General features: G+C 38.7%; 1 pseudogene; it reads right to left on the bottom strand.

The window, feature by feature from the left end:
* Positions 1–14181: 14181 nt before the first annotated feature.
* LOC112670128 (60S ribosomal protein L7-like) lies at positions 14182–14969 on the bottom strand (annotated as a pseudogene).
* Positions 14970–16856: the final 1887 nt, after the last annotated feature.

Below are 16856 nucleotides of genomic sequence, written 5' to 3'. Positions count from 1 at the left end.
AAGCCTTCTCTCCTCTTACTGCAATACCCACATCCATGTAGGATGCCTTTTATCCAGCTGCAGCTATGCTTACCTTGATTTCCCCTAGAATATCATGTCAGTCCCTTAAACTGACATGACAATTTGGATAAAGGACCAACACCATCAAATCAAAACTCTTCGTATCAAAATTCTATGTTTAGAGGTTACCCCACCATAGAACTTAGAGGATTAACCAGTACTGAATCCCAAATCCTATGATGATCTATTCAGACACACAATTATGCTTGCACGTTGAGGTTTTGGAGTGAGCCTGTTTTTGGTCTCATTTTCACTTTCTCATTTAATAAATGTTTATTGAGCACTTACTGTGGCTATATACTATGCTAGGCACTGGCCCTACATTGCTAAAGAACAATAAATAACAAAAAGTAGATGACGTCTCTGTTTTGCCGAATACATAATCTATTAAAGGAGATATGATGAATAAATTATCAAAATTGTTTTATCTATAATGCTAGTATAGCTAGTTGAATAATAAAACAAAATAGAAAAGGAATCTATTTAGATAGAGAAATAGAGGATGCTTATCTCTAAAGAGGTAGCGTTTGAGCCAAGACCTGAAATACAGAAAAGAATATTCTGTGACCAGGAGCTGTGCTGATGTTGGCCAGTGCACACATGGTCACCTGACATGCATTCTAATTGTCTGCACTCCATGCCAGATTGGAAGGCCTCTGCCCTTTTAAATGTAAAGATGTCATTTAATATCAATTCTGGACACAAGCATGGATGTCAGACAAAATTGCAGATAATACTCATTAAGCTTCAAGCATGAGCAAAAATCCTATAGCAAAAAACTAGTCAACATATTTGAGAAATTGAAAAGTAGCCATTAGGATGGATAAATCACGAGTGAGTGGGGGAATAAAACTGAGGTAAGAAAATTTGCAGGGACAAGACCATGACAAAGAATAAAATTTTCTTCTGTGTTCAATAGGAAGCTATTAAAGAGTTTAAACTCAAGAAGATGGCACAGTATGATTTAAGGTTTGCAAAAGGTGCCTGTGGCTACCATATGAAGAATAAATTGGAGGTAGACCAGAAAACCATCAATTGATTGCAGTGTGTCTAATAGTTTGGCTGGGAATGCAGGAGAGGAGAGGTTGGCAGTGGAAGCGAAGACAAGTGAACATCTGGGATACAAACTATAGAACTTGCTCGTCTACATGCAGAAGACATGAGAGGAATCCTTTTTTCATCCACATTTCTGGCTTGAGGCACTCATGGAAGATGTTTCTTTTTACACACTAATTTGAAGGAGCCTGAAGACGGCTGCAAAGTTAGGAAGATGGGGCGAGAATGCAGTGTTTGATCTGTAATAAGTTAAATTTGAGGTGACCGTGACATACATTCAAGAGCAGATAAAAAGCCAAGGTGAACTGTGACCCCTGGAGTCTCTACTTAACATTCTGTATATTCAATGGGGTCTGTCCTGTCTGTCTCAAGGGAGCATGAAGGATACCCAGCTCCGCATGAGCTCTAGATGGCACTCTCTACCATCATTCTTTTTGATTGATTGATTGATTGATTGATTGATTGATTTACAATTTAAATTCGATTAGCCAACATATAGTACATCATTAGTTTCAGATGCAGGGTTCAGTTATTCATCAGTTGCATATAAACACCATCCTTCTTTCCCCAAAAGTTGTTCTAATCAGGTGGTTTTTGTTTTTTGGAAAACGTCTTCATACATCTTCATTTTCTGGAGGACAGTTTCACTGCATAGAAATCTAGGTTGTGGTTGCATTTTCAGCAGTGAAGTGTTATTTTATTGTCTTCTAACATCCCCCAGTCCTGTTAGGAAGTTTTCATCAGATTTCCTATGATGTGCCTTCCTATGGTTTTATGTCTCTCCTTACAATTTAATTTTTGAATCAATGCATCAGTCATTTTTTCCACTTGGGAGGATTGTTCAGCCTTGAGCTCTTCCGACATTATTTCCACCTCACCTTTTCTACACCTGTCTTTTAAGATTCAAAATATACATATTAGAACTTTTGCTGCAGCCCTACGTCTCTTATAGCCTCTTACCTATTTTTCATCCTTTTTTCTACCTGCCTAGCTGTTTTTTCCAATTTATCTTCCAGTTTGCTAATTCTTTCTTTACCTGTGTATAATGTGATGTTAAACCATCCATTGAGTTATAGTTATTTATTAACTATTTATTAATCTTATTTATTTATTATTTTTTATTTATTCCTTTTGTACGGTTTTTAGTTCTCAGAAAATTCAAAGCTGTTTTTCATAAAACTCCTTGTATAAAATTAAGATGGTTATTTAACTTTCTGTGCCTGGTAACTAAATTATCTGGAGCCATATGATCTGTTTCTGTTGTCTGTTGTGTCTTTTAATCTTGGCTTATCATATTGTCTTGTGTCCTTGTAAGCCTACCTATTCTTTTATTGTTTACCAGACATTTGAACCCTTGTATGTCAGTATATTCCTTGGGATATTATTTACCATTGCTTCTTGTAAGCAACTAGGGACACCAGCAATTCTGGATTATTTGAAGACAATTTCACAGATGGAATTATTTGAAGCTGAAGTTGGGCTTCAGTGAATGCAAATTTATTTTGATTTATCAACACTTCTAAGATGCTTGAAGTCTCAATCCAAAGGATTTTGGGACCTCTGCATTTAATACATAATAAGTTCTAATTTTTATCCCCCTAGGTACCAGAGGCTATGAATGGCTCTATTCAGTTTCTCAAACACAGCACCACCTCTTCTGAAATTCACAGATTCCACTAAAAGAAGAAAATCCACCGATGTTCATCTCTGTAGACTTTATCCTTTTCCCAGATTTTGGCTTTATTGTTTCTCACTGCTTTCATAATAGTGTTGTTCTGCCTTCTATACCATTTCTGATTTTCTATCCACTTGTTCTATCAGTTTTGAGTGGGGATCTATACACACATTCAACATATCTAAAATGTTTATTAGCATCCCCGAAGAAGGAAGCCTACACATATCTTTATATTAGGCTGCTTGAGGTTGTTGCACAATTTACTAGTAATCTGTTGTATTCCTTTTAAGTTTTTTGTCTTTTGTGTGTTTTATCTGGATAGTGTTATTGCTATGACTTCTAGTTCTCTAATCCCTTTTTTTTTTTGCAGTGTTTAATTCCTCCAGTGAATTTTTCATCATAGAAATTCTATCTTTTGGGGCGCCTGGGTGGCTCAGCAGTTTAGCACCTGCCTTCAGCCCAGGGTGTGATCCTGGAGTCCCAGGATCGAGTCCTGCATCAGGCTCCCTGTATGGAGCCTTGATTCTTCCTCTGCTTGTGTCTCTGCCTCTCTTTCTGCGTCTCTCATGAATAAATAGAAAAATCTTTTAAAAAAAACAAAAACGAAATTCTATCTTTCATCTTAGACATTGTATTTCTTTTCTATATGTTTGATTTCTGTCTTTTTTATATTCTTCATATCTCTACTTAATGTGATCATTTTTCTCTACCTTTTTGAACATATGGAATATGATTTAATAACTTTTGTTATCTTTATCTACTAATTCTATCATCTCTGTCATTCCTCTGTCTTTCTATGGATGGTCTTTTCTCCTTTCACTTTTTTATATACTTAGTAATTTTTTATTAGATGTTAATGATTGTGAATTTTATCTTGTTGCATGCTGGATGTTTTTGTATTCCTGTAAGTATTCTTGACCTTTATTTTGGGGTACAGTGAGGTTACTTGGAAATAGTTTGATTCTTTCAAGACTTGATATTCAGCTTTGTTATGTGAAATCAAAGCAATTCCTTGTCTAGGGCTAATTTTGTCTCACTATTGAAATAATATTTTCCCGGGTATTTGAAGGATACCAAATGAATTGTGAGGGTTTCCACTCTGGCTGGTGAGAACATCAACTATTCTTTAGGCCCCTTGGGCGGTCCAGAGAATATTCTGTGTATTCCTTTTGATTGAATATTTTCCCAGTGTTGGGTAAATACACAGATCAACAGTCAACTTAATATCTAAAAGGAACCTCTAAAGTGCTCCCAATTTCTCCCTATACATATATCCCTCCCCTCTAGTATTCTAGACATAGCTGACTAGGTATATTCATCTCCCTAACTCTTTCATGAATCTAGAGAGACCTCTGGGCTCTGATTGAGTTTCTCTCCTCTGCATTGCAGCCTAGAAACTCTCCTCAGTCCAGAAAAATTGTCAGGCTCATCTCTCTTTCCCTCTACCCCCTTAGGGACCACTGTCTTGTGCTGCCTGGTTTCCAAAATCTGAAAACTATGTTTTCATATATTTTGTCCAATTTCTTAGTTCTTTTAAGGCAGAAGGATAAATCTGATCTGTATTACTCCATCTTGACCAAAAGTGGAAGTCTTCACTATTTAGCTCTCCAATGAGCTCTCCAATGTATTTATGGATATGTTTTTAAGGAACTATTCTTTTTTTTTTAAACAATTTTTTAAATTTGTTTTTTATTTTTATTTTATGATAGTCACACACAGAGAGAGAGAGAGAGGCTGAGACTCAGGCAGAGGGAGAAGCAGGCTCCATGCACCGAGAGCCCGACATGGGATTCGATCCCCGGTCTCCAGGATCGCGCCCTGGGCCAAAGGCAGGCGCTAAACTGCTGAGCCACCCAGGGATCCCTTAAGGAACTATTCTAATTGTTTCCAGTGGGAAGGTTCACCCTGGCTCTAAAGTCCCCAGTTTCACTCACCATGAAACTGATCTTCCCTTGCTCTTCTTAAGTGTAACTCCCTGGTTTCTGCCATGGCTTAAACATGTTAATTCTCCTAAATTTACTTTTATCTATGTATTTCTTTCTGAGTTCTATAGTTAAGAATTTTATCAATCTCTTGGTCTTTCTCTCTCTGATAGCTCTCTTAGCTCATAGTATCTCTGAAAATGGCAACCTCATTTATCCTCTTAAACTCCCAACTTCTGATTTTTCCATAGTCTCACTTTTCCTTATACTATCAAACTAACTTTTAAATGTGTGGGATTTTTTTAGGGGGAGAGGAGAAGATGAAGAGGAGGAGAGAGAATCTTAAGCAGTCTCCATGCCCAGCATGGAGCCCAATACAGGGCTCAATCTCATAACCCTGAGGTCATAACCTGAGCCAAAATCAAGAGTCAAGCACTTAACTAAGCCACGCGGGCACCCCTGAACATATTTTATTAAAAGAATTTGTTACATCAATAATTTAACTTCTTTAGGTGACATACCTGATTTTTATCTACTTTTCCCTTTCATCCACTTCTATACCTCTATTATTATAAGTATTATCAACCCTGTAACCTGAATTACCATCAGAAAATCTAGGAAATCCTCTCATTCCCAATTCCATGACACCTTACCCACAAATGGAGATCATCTGAATGAGAGAATAAAATTAACATTTTCCCGCTAATACCAGATAACAGTTTGAGAGCATCCCTTAATGCATAAATCAAGATTCCTCATTTGAGACTTCATATGATTTACAGTTATTGTCAAAGGTTTAGTTACCTATGTGATTCTTCTTCCCAATTACCAGTCCCATACTGCTTTGATAGCAGTCCCCTCAGTCTGCTAAATTCTTTCCTCAAATAATGGTTCTTGTATAATGCAAAAGAGAACCGTGAATTCAGTTCTGAACTAACATTCTTCATAAATGCACATATCTACTAGCACAGTAAGACATGTATATTTATATCTGTGAGGATACTTGAAAAAAAAAGGTACACTGTAATCCATGTTGGAATTTTGGCTACTTATATTTCTATATCTTACTATATCCACTATATCTATATCCACTTTTTATATTTCTATATATTACTGGGTTAATCAAGACCACATTAGGGAAGTTTTTGTTTTGTTTTGTTTTGTTTTTACCTAATTACTAGACCTAAATAGTGTACCTCAACTCCTTTCCTGTGGGCACCACCTTGGTTGCTATTTTGCTTTATGAGAGATAGAGGGGGCCATCGGGTATTATCTTCTTGAAAGTGGAAGGAGATACCAAGTCATCTTACATTAGCCAAATTAGAGAAGAATTACAAAGAAAAACAATCCAAAGAGGGGAAATGGACTCAAGAAAAACAAGGGAGCAATCCCAAGTAGGAGGAATTTTTAACATCTTGATTTTCCCCCTCTGAAAGCATCAAGTCCTAACTCAAAGGCTCAGATGTGTCCCAAGCTCCTGTTGAGGCTTTCAGCTTTCAGTAAGAGAAGAAGGATAGATAGCCAAGATACAGAAGTAACCATAAGTATAGATGAATGGGTATGTATGGAAAGTATGTTGCACACACACAGAAATAATATGTCGCCATAAAAAGGGATAAGATCTTCCCACATGCAACAACATAGATGAACCTAGAGGGTATTATGCCGAGTGAAATAAGTCTGACTTAGAAAGACAAATACCATATGGTTTCACTCATATGTGGAATCTAAATAATAATAAATGAAAAAACAAACAAAAAGCAGAATCAGACTTAGAAATACAGAGAACTGATGGTTGCCAGAAGGAAGGGAGTGGGAGGGATGAGCAAAATGGGTGAAAGGAAGTGAGAGATACAGGCTTTCAGTTATGGAATGGATTTAATTCACAGGAATAAAATCCACAGAATAGGGAATATAGTTGATGAAATTGTATGGTAGCCACACTGTAGTGAGCGTAGCATAATGTATGGAGAAGTCAAATCACTATGTTGTACACCCAAACCTAATGTCACATTGTATATCAACTATACTCAAATTAAACAAAAAAATTAAGAGAGAGAGGGAAGGTAGGACAGAGGAGAAAGCCTTGAGCTCCCCCTAATGCTACTAAGGGCAATAATTTTACCTGACTCTTCCCAATACTTAGGAAATCTTTCTGAGCCTTATTCCTTTTTCTCTCTTCTCTTCTTCTAAGACATGGAAGAGAGACAAGTAAGGTATAGTTTTCAGAAATATTCAAGAGACTCATTTATAGTCAAAGGGAAGAAAAGGAAAAAAGAAGAAAGAAAAGAATGGAAGGGAAAGAAAATAGAAATGGAAAGGAGAGGAAGAAAATAAATGGAAGAAAGAAGAAAAAAGGATAGAAGGATGGAAGAAAACTAACATCCCAGGAATACCAATAATGTCTCCCAAAGTGCAGTGGGGCTTTGCATACATTATGTGATTAATGCTCACTATAATCCTGTAAAGGAAGATTCTTTATCATTTCCACATCATAAAAGAGGGAATTGTGTCCTAGACAAAGAAAGTAATAATGATTTTGTTGATGCCTACTTTATGTTTTCCAAAGCCAGGCAGTGGCAGGAAGGTGGTGTAGGGTTCAGTGACTCCCAAAAAGGCATCTGGCCATTCAGGAACAGTGGTTGGATGGTAGGCCCTCAGAGGGAAAGCACAGAAGACCAGAAAAAGTTGGAGGCCCTGGGACAACTAAGAGAGAGGAGTGGAGAAATTGCAACTATAGCAAATGCGTGGATACTTTGTGTGCAGGGGCCAAAGATGTGCTCTGAGTCAGTAGGCAGATCCAGGGTATGACTGGGTGAGAGATTAAGTCAGAGGAACAAACTAAGTCTAGAGACACCTTTCCTTTCCCAGGGACCAACAGAACTAGAAGATCTCCAGGCTTAGACTAGAAATGGGAACTTGTAACAAATAGTTACATGAATGTAACAGATGAATGGATTGATTCATTCCATTAATATTTAGTGCAGCTATAGCAACATGGACTGGGCATTCCTATATAAAATGAGCTCTGGGAGTAATCTACCTAATTGGGAAATGAAATGAAGAAGGGCCTAAAATTCACTTTAATAAAACTTTAAGGCAAGTCAGAATTGTATAACATGAATCTGTATAAATCAAATTTCTTTATAATCTTTATCCCCAAATTCTTTCAGACTTGCAGTAAATTTGTTTCTGAATTTGCAGCAAACTAACTGAATTTCATCTCAGACATCTTTCTCCCTGACTCTTGATGGGAATTATTTGTATAAAATTTGAAATAATATCTAAAAGATTATTCCTTATAAAACTAAAAATTAAGGACTTTAGGGAAAAAGCCCATCCATTATACAATTAATTCTCCCTGTAGTCAAAAAAACTGCTAGAGTAGCTGAATGTGGGTCACTGATTCATATTTAAACTGATAATTAAAACCTTTAAGCTGATCCACTATGTATAAAAGAGTGCTGTGTTGATCATCAGTGAAATCTCAGAAAAACGTTCATATGTAATTGAAACATCCCAAGTAGAAGCCAGTCATCAACTTTCAGATTAAAAAAAAAAAAAAAACAACTTGGAGGTTTGTTTGAAACAAATCTGTAAAGTTAGAATGAACCTTTAAAAAAACAAAACAAAACTACTGATAGATAAGTACTATTCAAAAAGCTATCAGACAAAAAGCCAGCAAGGCAAGATGGTGACTCAGTGAATGGATATAAAGGAATTGGAGACCAGAGCTAGCATGGAAGACAAGTGAATGTGGAAATTAATCACCTAGCAAGAATTGGCTAGTGAGCATGAACCACAATATACAATTAAGGATGTTTCTATTTTTTTTATGAAATAAGCCCCGAAAAAGAAAGAAGGAAAGAAAAGAAAGAAAGAAAGAAAGAAAGAAAAAGAAAGAAAGAAAGAAAGAAAGAAAGAAAGAAAGAAGGAAGGAAGGAAGGAAGGAAGGAAGGAAGGAAGGAAGGAAGGAAGGAAGGAAGAAAGAAAGAAAGAAAGAAAGAAAGAAAGAAAGAAAGAAAGAAAGATCCCACCTATGTCCCTAGGGGCATTGCCAGCTGACTCCCCCTCCTATATCTAGATAGTTTTGTGAACTTAAGATAACAACACTTGTAGGTGCTGGAAACAAAGGATGCAAAGCAGGCTGAAGCAGATGGCAGCTTGTCAGCTCTAAAGATTCATCAAATGGAGTTTGAAAGAGTTGAGATTGAAAAGTAAAGTGTTTAGGTCTAGCTCCAGATGTGGGTATCTGTCTTACTGTTTGGGCTGCTACCACAAAATACCAGAGACTGGTGGCTTATACACATCAGAAATCTGTTTTTTATAGTTTTGGAGGTTGGAAGTCGCAGATCAGGGCACCCATGTGTTCTGGTTCTGGCAAAGGCTCTCTTCCAGATTGTGAACTTCTCACTGTGTCCTCACATGGTGGAAGACACAAGCTAGTTCTCCGGGGTATCTTTTATAGAAAGAACTACTTCCTTCATTGGTTTTCTTTTTTGTTTGTTTGCTTTCTCTTTTTTTCTTTTTTTTAGTTTCATCCAAGTTTTTATTTAAATTCCAGTTAGTTAACATATAGTATAATACTAGTTTCAGGTGTAAAATTTAGTGATAGGTCACTTATACACAACACCCACTGCTCATCACAACAAGTGACCTCCTTAATATCCATGGCCTGTTGAACACATCCTCCTACCCACCTCCCCTCCAGCAACCCTCAGTTTTTTCTCTATAGCTAAGAGCCTCTTATGGCTTGTCTCTCTCTCTTTTTATCCTCATGTCCATCTGTTTCGTTTCTTAAATTTCATGTATGAGTGAAATCATATGATATCTTTCATTCTCTAACTGGCTTATTTCAACATATGAGTTCTGGAGAGACACAGATATTTAGACCATAGCGTCCCACCCCTAGACCCCCAAAACTCAAGTCCTTCTTACATATCATCAACTTAAAAGTCTAAATCCACAACCTAAATCAGATAGGGCTGAGATTCTAGCTATGAACCTGGAAAAATTATACAAGTTATGGGCTTCCAAAATACAATGTTGGGACAGGCATAGGATAAACATTCCCCTTCCAAAAGAGAAATAGAAAAGAAAAAATAAGTAACAGGTCCTAAGCAAGTTCAAACCTGAGGCTCACTGGGGTGGGGCTCAGGGCCCAGAGGCTTCCCTGGGCCCATTCCCATGGCTTTGCTGAGTGCAGCCCAGGCCATGGCTCGCACAAAATGGGATTACTTGGCTTTATTGGTCTAGGGTGACAGGGATGCTCTGTCCCCATGGCTCTGCCAGCCATTACCCTAGGGGTGGCTTTCTACAATAACTCCACCCCTGGGATGTCTCTCTGCTTGGATCATGAACTTGTGACTCCCAGAATCTTTATCCTTTGAAATGTAGAAGGAGGGAGCCAAAATGTCGCCCATTCAGCATCAGGCCCACCAGAAGTGTGCAAGGAGCATGGCATACTGAAATTTGGGGAGCAAAGCCTGAGATGTGGGGGCTGGGCAGCATAGCCCTCTCCTTAAAAGCATTCCAGGGGGCACCTGGATGGCTCAGCGGTTGAGCATCTGCCTTTGGCTCAGGTTGTGATCCCAGGTTCCTGGGATCGAGTCCTGCATCAGGCTTCCTGCAAGGAGCCTGCTATTCCCTCTGCCTGTGTCTCTGCCTTTCTCTCTCTGTGTCTCTCATGAATAAATAAATAAATAATCTTAAAAAAAAAAAAAGGCATTCCATTCTCCAGGGCCCTTCATTCTAGGCCTGTGATGGAAGAGGCAACCCCTCCAAACTTCCCATGATCTCCAAAATGCCTACATCAGGGTTACTGTTCCATGGTCTTGGACAGCATGTCCAGGCTGCCATTGAGACGGCAGACTCGTCTCCTCGAACACCAGTTTGGCCACATCCTTGTTTCCTTCCAAACACATTTTCTTATTTTTCATTTTTTACTTTTGGATAGGTGGAGGATTTCCTAAATTTTTCAGTTCTGCTTCTCTTCTGATTAACAATTCCACTTTTAAGTCATTCCTCCTTTCTCATACTTTAAGCATTCAAAAGGAAAACAGGCTGCTTAGTGGACACTTTGCTTGAAATTCCTCAACCAAATATCCATTTCCATTGCTTGCAAGCTCTGACTTGCACAGAACACTAAGACACAAAACCCAATTCAGTCAGCTCTGTGCTTCATAACAAGGACCACCTTTCTTCAGTTTCCAATAACACATTCCCCATTTCTTGTCTGACACCTCATTAGAACACATTTCTATCAACATTCTGTTCACGATCACTTAGGTATTTCCTCAGAGGATTGAGGCTCTTTCTACAGCTCACCTCTTCCCCTGAGCCCTCAAAAGAGACAACTTTAATAGTCAGTTCTTGGAAATGTAGGCTTTTCTAGCATGCACCTCTTACAGGCCTCTTGCAGCCTCACCCCACTACCCAGTTCCAAAGCCTCGCCCATATTGTTAGGTATTTGTTACAACAGCACCCCACTCTTGGCACCAACTTTCTGTCTTAGTCTACTCAGGCTGATCAAACAAAATACCACAGACTGAGAGGCTTGTAAACAACAGGAATTTATTTCTGTTGTGAAGGCTGGAAGTCCAAGGTCAGGCTGGAAGCATGGTGGGGTTCCGGTGAAAGCCTGCTTCTGCATTGCAGACTCCCAGCTTCTCGCTGTGTCCTTACGTGGTACAGGGAATGAGCTAGCCCTCTGGAGCCTCATTTCTAAAAGCACTAATCCCATTTATGAGGTCTCTGCCTCATGCTCTAATCACCTCATAAAAGTCTGACTTTGTCATACCATCACCTCGGGCATTAGATTTTCAACCTATAAAATGTGGGGGACACAAACATTTAGACCATAGCAGTCTCTTCTGATATTACCCCCACCTCTTACCCTTAGATTTTATCAGCTTTTATCGCCATTGATGCTGGAAGAAACAAAACAATGGGTGGCCCTGTCAGTTAAGCATCTGACTCTTGGTTTCAGTTCAGGTCATGATGTCAGGGTCCTAGGCAGGCTCCTGGCCCAGGGCTTAGCAGCTTAGCACAGAGTCAGCTTGAGATTTTCTCTCTCCCTCTCCCTCTGCCCCACCCCCCATGCATGCACTCATGCATTCTCCCTCTCTCTCTCTAGAATAAATAAATAAATGTGAAAGAAAGAAAAAGAAAGAAAGAAAGAAGAAAGAAAGAAAGAAAGAAAGAAAGAAAGAAAGAAAGAAAGAAAAAAGAAAGAAAGAAAGAAAGAAAGAAAGAAAGAAAGAAAGAAGAAAGAAAAGAAAGAAAGAAAGAAAGAAAGAAAGAAAGAAAGAAAGAAAGAAGAAAGAAAGAAAGAAAGAAAGAAAGAAAGAAAGAAAGAAAGAAAGAAAGAAAGAAAGAAAGAAAGAGAAAGAAAGAAAGAGCAAGCAATGGAAAAAAATAAGAAGGTAAAGGGAGAAATAGCATTTACTGAGGGCCTACCTGTATGACAAACACCCTACTTACTGCTTCATTCCATACCTTATAATGTTTGATTGTCAAAGTAACCCATTTGGTGGGTTCTGTTATCCCCGTTTCACACATAAGAAAATGAAGGCTCAGAGGTTACACACACCCCCAACCTTGCACAACTTACAAGGGGTAGAAAAATATTTTGGAGGCTCGATCTGTTCAAATCCAAAATCTAGCAGAGGCTACGTTATTTACAGAAGAAATCCTCTCAATGGAAATAGCGTAAAGTCTCCCAGAGGAAAGGAGTGAGGGGGCCTTCTGTCTGGTGTCCTGATACAGGTTTCAACAAAGAACATCCCTCCTTGTGTACCATGGCTATTGTTCCTTTTATGCTAGTGAGAGTCAGTTTACACATATATGATGTTTCCAGAGAAAGCAAGAGGCACAAGTATATACACACAGTAAAATATCAGTGAGGATGACTCCCTGGAGAGATGAAGCAGGTATGAGCAAATACTCAGTGTTTTCACATTTGTGTGTGTTTTTGGAGCTGTGATTTATGATCAATCACAAATGATTATTCACAAGGGAAATGGTGTCTCTTTGAAAAATCGCTAGCAAGAGATTGATCTTAAAACATTGAGAAAATGCAATGAAATGGAAAATAAATGGTGAATAGAGACAAAACTGCTTTGATCCTTTGCCCTTTCATGAGAACATGGTAATAATTTGATGCTAACTTACAGATGACTTATCACCAACACCGTTTGCTATGTCTTGGTCTTGAATTCATTTTCCCTCTAAAGCTGAGGGCTAAAGATCACTTATAAAGAATAATTGCAAAAAATAAAAAACAAAGAATAATTGCAATCAATATATTCATGGATAGATATCAATTCAAAAACATTTCTTAGGAGTCCATAAGCAACAATAAACATTTATTGGGCCTGTGTCACAGAAAAGAACGCAACACCTCATTGGGGAAATCTACTAAACATGATAAATTATAATTGAACCCATTTTTAACTGAATATTCATTAATATCTGAGCAAGAAATAAGAATAGATTCTCCAAGTATTCATCACTATTCCAGTAAGATGGATTCAATTGTCATTTGACTTTTTGGAAATGAAATGAGACTTTGTAGATTTTAATATGCAGGTATATATTGTGAATCTCCAAGAGCTAAACTTGTTAGAACATGAAGTCTTTTCTCACAAAATATTTTTATGAAAAATACTTTGAGAAATGATGGTGATGGAGAGAAAACAAACGTGGAAAAAAAAATTAAAAGTCCAATGTGGAATAAGATAAACATGTTAAAAGAAGTACAATCTGTCACTCTCAACACCCGGGTTATAACCCTCAAATCACAGAGGAACATAAAAAGAATAGCAACCAGTACAGCTTGCACAATCTTAGGGGATTTTCATGACCTTGCTATGCCAGCCATTATTATCCAAAGAAGCAGTGTGATAGCTTATAAAGCATTGGCTTTTACGAAGCCGTAAACATCCCAAGCCATCCCCCCTCATCACCATAGCAACCCTATCTCTAATTACCTAATTGTGTGAGCTCTGGTATAAGCAATCTCTTTTGTCCAAGTCTAGGTTTTGTCAGAACTATTGCTCAAGCACCCAGAACGAAAACAGCAAGGACCAGGAGCACCACCTGGTGGCCAGCACTATCTCCTGCGCACTCCCGGCCCAGCTCTGGGGTGCAATACAGGCTGTGAGAAGGACAAGATGTGCTCACTGCAAGTATCCTCCTGATATACAGGAAGAAATGCAGCATGATCGCCTAGAACGTATACAGTAATAAGCTTCCATTCTTATTTAAGTGAAAACAAACCCAATGACAAATTCTTTAAACATAATAGGAAGCCAAGTCAGGAAATGGGAACTAGCCGGTGGAAATAGAATCACATTTGGTTTTCTGTGTTAATTTCTAGAAACAGAGGCTCCCCTTTCTGGAAAAGGACTCTTTTCTGAGATCGACTTTATTTTTGTTTTTTCCATTTGAAAGCAGTCATTGATTAACTGACCAGATTACAAAAATAATCATGGTAGATACCTTAGTTCATCCTTTTCATAAGCCTATTGATCTGGTCTTCCCTGTCGCCAGCATCTCCACCTTCTACAAAATGAGTGGTCTTTTTCTTCATTCCACCACGTGGAGAAGATCATTTGAAGGGCCATAAAAAGTTATTCGCTTCTTTGAAACGTTTTCCAATGGTATAGATCTCATGACTCAGATCCTCCATGCAGATGATGCCGTATTTACCAAGAGATCGGGGGATGAATGTGTGACCGGTCAGGGCAATTCGCTTCTTGTTGATCTTGCCATAACCACGCTTGTAGATCAATTCATTCGCTGACTTCAGGTTTGGGACCCCCCCCCCCCCCATGCTATATATGGTTCCACAATCCTTAGCATGTTACCTGGAGCCTGTTGAGCTTAACAAAGGTGCCATTGAAGATCTGGCGAAGGCAAAGAAGCTGCAACACCTTTCAAACCTTTGGGCTCACACCACTGATACCTCTGATCCTGATGACAAATGCCAATTTGGGTTCTGCAGGCACATAGAAGTTGCCACCTTTTCTCGCCATCCTCGCCGTTCGAATCTCAGTCCTGTACATCTGCCTGTATTCCTTGTGGGAAGGCTGAGCTTTTTCATAGATAAGCTTCCTCCTTGCCTTTCGAAGCATCTTTTGTGCAAACTTTTTTCTCAGATGTTTGATCTTCAATTCTGCGAAATTCCTTTGCCTTTTCTTAAGGGTTTCTGGCATAGCAGGAACCTTCTTTTTCTTCTCTTCTGCACCCTCCATGGTTCCAGCCGGAAAAGAGGACCTGAGATTGACTTTAAATGCATTCAATACTGTCAATGAGCAAAGGAGCAGATAAATACCTCGTTTACAATGAATGTTTTAGCTCAACGTAGTAAGAGAAAAAGCCAATGAAATGGAAAAGTTTTGGAGTTAACAATCGTGGAAGAGCTGTCTTGAGACACGCTAGAAGCTGAAAGCACTCTGAGCCGTCTCAGTCTTGTGAGCCCATAAATTTCCTTTGATGCTTAAACTTGTTAGAGATAAATTTCTATTACCTGTACCCCCAAAAAATGCATATTAACACGTACCACATTTTGTTTACTGTTTGTTCACTTTAAAAATTGTATTTTTCTTTTTCCCTGCATTCCAGGAGAACTTTTCAAGTGTGTATTACACTTAACTTAAATAATCTATTAATGGTGAGTTATTTGTTTTTCTGATACTAATACATGACTCAACTGTGGTATGCATTTTTATTTTTCTTCGAGGCTTCTCAGTATCATATGCATCTCCATATATCTTTCTTTCTCCTCTTAATCTTTCTCTCATTAATCTTTTGTCTTTGATTTGGTCCATATCTTCTTGAATTTTATTGAAAGACGAAGCAAACACTAGGTAAAATTCACTTATTTCTCTGTGATAATAAATATTTCTCAAACAACTCCAAGCATGCATGTATAATGAATGCTATGAAAGCTGTATTTTGAACTTTTGTCTCTTTTCACAGCCTCAGATTGATTTTTCCCTATTTACACACCTTGAGCAAGGACAATTCTATCTTCTGGAATCACCTTCTCGATGTGCATCTCGTTTATGGCAATGCCTTATCACAGATCATAAGCTGGAAGACCAGCAGACAATAATCTACATGAACACTCAGTGATACAGCAGTCTAAGGTGACAAGACAAAATCCTTGGGGAGCCCCCAAGAAGCAGAATTACCTGTGTGCAGTTTCTTCTCCTTGTTTTGGTGAAATTACGGAGTGAAAGAGCAGCTTTCTCCATTAAATCTTATCTTTGATTTGACCTCACACCACAGTCCCCAGGTAGCTGTTCCTGGGCTTAACCTGGAGCCTCTATGGGTTTGGAAAGCCCCGAGGCCCCTCTGGCTTTCTGCCAGATAGATCACCACAGGGACCCTGGCCCTCCCAGTGCCTCCCCTGCTCTGCGTGTGTCCCAAGAGGCACATGGCTCCTGAGGCTCCTCAGCCGGCCATCACACGTATCCTTTGATCCTTCCAATTAGGGTGTGTCATAGGCAGAATTCTGGTCCATTCAGATGGACCTCAAGATCTCCATATCCTAGAAATGGGTTTCTTCAGCCAAACACTGATGTAAATGCTGCTGCAAAGGCAATTTATAGATGTTAAAATCCCAAATCAGTTGACCTTAAGACAGGAAGCCTGGGTAGCTCAGTGGTTGAGTGTCTGCCTTTGGCTCAGGTCATGATCCCAGGGTCATGGGATCGAGTCCCGTATCGGGCTCCCTGCAGGAGCCTGCTTCTCCCTCTGCCTATGTCTCTGCCTCTCCTGTGTCTTTCATGAATAAATAAATAAAATATTAAAAAAAAAGAAAAGGTAGGAAGGCTATCCAGATATGCATAGTCTAACAACAGGAATCCTTTATTTTCTTTAATTTTACTTATTTCTTTATTTAATTTTATTTTTTTTCTTTACTTAATTTTAATTCCAGTATAGTTAACATACAGTGTTGTATTAGTTTCAGGTGTACTATCTGGTGATTCAGCAATTCCTTAGATTACTCAGTGCTCAAGATATGTGTACTCTTAATCTCCTTCACCTCTTTCATCCATCCCCCACCACTTCCCCTCTGGTAACCATCTATTTGTTCCCTCTAATTAAGAGTCTGTTTTTTGGTTTGTCTCTTT

This window comes from Canis lupus, chromosome 25, assembly GCF_003254725.2.
Source record: "Canis lupus dingo isolate Sandy chromosome 25, ASM325472v2, whole genome shotgun sequence".
Classification (NCBI taxonomy): Eukaryota; Metazoa; Chordata; class Mammalia; order Carnivora; family Canidae; genus Canis; species Canis lupus.
Note: the sequence above shows the minus strand (reverse complement) of the source record. Positions and strands in the feature narration are given on the sequence as shown.